General features: G+C 43.9%; 2 long non-coding RNA genes across 2 annotated transcripts; both read left to right on the top strand.

Moving 5' to 3' along the window:
- The first annotated feature begins 431 nt into the window (after nt 1-431).
- Nucleotides 432-1,213, top strand: LOC125888305 (uncharacterized). The gene is made up of 3 exons (XR_007449316.1): nt 432-828; nt 1,015-1,096; nt 1,191-1,213. It is a non-coding gene; the product is annotated as an uncharacterized LOC125888305 (long non-coding RNA).
- Nucleotides 1,214-1,228: 15 nt separating this feature from the next.
- On the top strand, nt 1,229-1,634 carry LOC125888306 (uncharacterized). Its single transcript, XR_007449317.1, has 3 exons — nt 1,229-1,243; nt 1,356-1,430; nt 1,544-1,634. It is a non-coding gene; the product is annotated as an uncharacterized LOC125888306 (long non-coding RNA).
- The last annotated feature ends 383 nt before the right edge of the window (nt 1,635-2,017 follow it).

Below are 2,017 nucleotides of genomic sequence, written 5' to 3'. Positions count from 1 at the left end.
TCTCCCCACCGTCATATGAAATCCCGCTCTCATTGGTTAAACATAGCGCCTCCTTCTGGGGGGCTGGTTTCCAATGAAACCCTAACTATTGGCTAATCAAAAGCCCCTCCGTCATACTGAAATCCTGCTCTCATTGGTTAAACATAGCGCCTCCTTCTGGGGGCTGGTTCCAATGAAACCCTAACTATTGGCTAATCAAAAGCCCCTCCTTGCGCCCCTGCACCGGAAAAAATGTCGACAGGTGTTGATTCGTCACCTCGCCGGAAAGTAGCGACAAGTGTTGATTCAACACTTCACCTAGCCCAGACCACTGCGCATGGCGCCGGGATGTCCGAGATCAGAGGAATTAAGAATGCACGGATGTTTTACAACGACCCCCCTGCTGTGCAGCATCTGTTCGGTGTAATAAATGTTCAGACATGTCCGGGCAAAACACGAGAAGAAAGTACAGTAGCCAATCATACAGCAAGGCTAGACCAACAACCAATCAGGGTTTTATGATGTGTGTCGTGTTTGTTTTATTGTTTTACCCAAATGTATAAAAATCCCAGTGAAACAAGCAGAGGATCTTTTTTAAAAAAAAAAGTCTAGGTTGCGAGAAACACAGCGGACCCGTTTCTACAGCTTTTACTGCGGACAATGGCCTCAATTAACGGTAAGCGTGCCTAAACTATATTGGATAACATTGCTCTCTAGATACTTAATTTTTCTCAGAAAAAACATTCTAAAAACAACAACTACAAAAAAAAAAAAAGTATTTCTCATTAGGTACAGCTGCTGACGATTCCGGAGTTGAAAACCGTGCCCCTGCACCCCACTGCAGCAGCCGTAAGTTAACATATCATTTCGTAGTGTGCGTGCTTGTGTGTGATTACTTATTTTCATTATTACTGTTATTAAATTCTAAATCTAACGAATGTATTTTCGTTTTAAATCTTGATCTAATGAATGTATTTTATTATTATTATTTTAAAGAGTGTGTTACTAAGCTAAATAAATGGTATTACTTTCCAGCTGCAGCACAAAGACGCTCACTTTCGTTGAAAAGGCGCAGAACAGACCCTCCAGCCTCTGCTGCTGCTAGAGATTTTATACCGTAAGACTGTTTTATTTTATATTTTATTTATCATTAATGGGAGAATGCTTATGCATCATTGCAAACATCTGTTTTACCTCCTCTTTCTCCACAGTGCACAGCGCAGGCCACTGAGACCCTCAATCAGTTTTCTAGCGGGTTTAACACGTAAGACACAATGTTTTAACGCTACTTTATATGAATATTATGTTAATATGTGTCGGATACAGAATACTGCTAACATATCGTTTTGTTTGTTTTGTTTTTTTTCCCATAACAGTGCCTGGGCGATTCACCAGGACTACCCGGCTGAAAATTTCCAGAGGGTTACACCGTCAGGACAAGGATTTCTCACGTAAGACACGTCGTTATTTAATAATAATAATAATAATAATAATAGCAGCCTAATAATGATAATAATATTAATAATAATGATAACGTTAATGTTGTATTTTTTTTAATAAACAGTGCTCAACCGCCTGAGCTGACGGCCACGCAAGAAACAAGCGCCGCGGTAGCTGCGTTACTGGTTGTCCAGGGATTATCTGCGGGTGAAGCGCACTAGGATCGGGCGGTGTAGAATCGGCTCCAACGGCTGTTGAGGAGTGCTTCAACGGCACATTCGAGGAGGTCGGGGAGTCTGTGAACTCGTTTCCTAACGGTCGAGAGGAAGTCGGCGGAACAGCGGACGCCCAGCAGCGTGAGAGGGCATCGATCAGTGAGGAACACGGGCCATCTCCTCCTCCTCCTCCGCACCGGCGGCTATTTCACGAGGGAATATCTACAGAGGCTTTGTGGAGTCAGCAGGAGTCGCTCTTCCCACCACAGAACACCAGCCTACAGCATCAGCACGAAGTAAGCAAAGATCTATTTTCTACGAGTACACCTGTGAAGGCTGGCGTTGCTGATACTGGTGCTGCTTCTGCTCCCGCAGCGGGGAGA

Source organism: Epinephelus fuscoguttatus, linkage group LG5 (genome assembly GCF_011397635.1).
Source record: "Epinephelus fuscoguttatus linkage group LG5, E.fuscoguttatus.final_Chr_v1".
Lineage (NCBI taxonomy): Eukaryota > Metazoa > Chordata > Actinopteri > Perciformes > Serranidae > Epinephelus > Epinephelus fuscoguttatus.
This window is presented reverse-complemented; position numbering and strand designations above follow the sequence as displayed.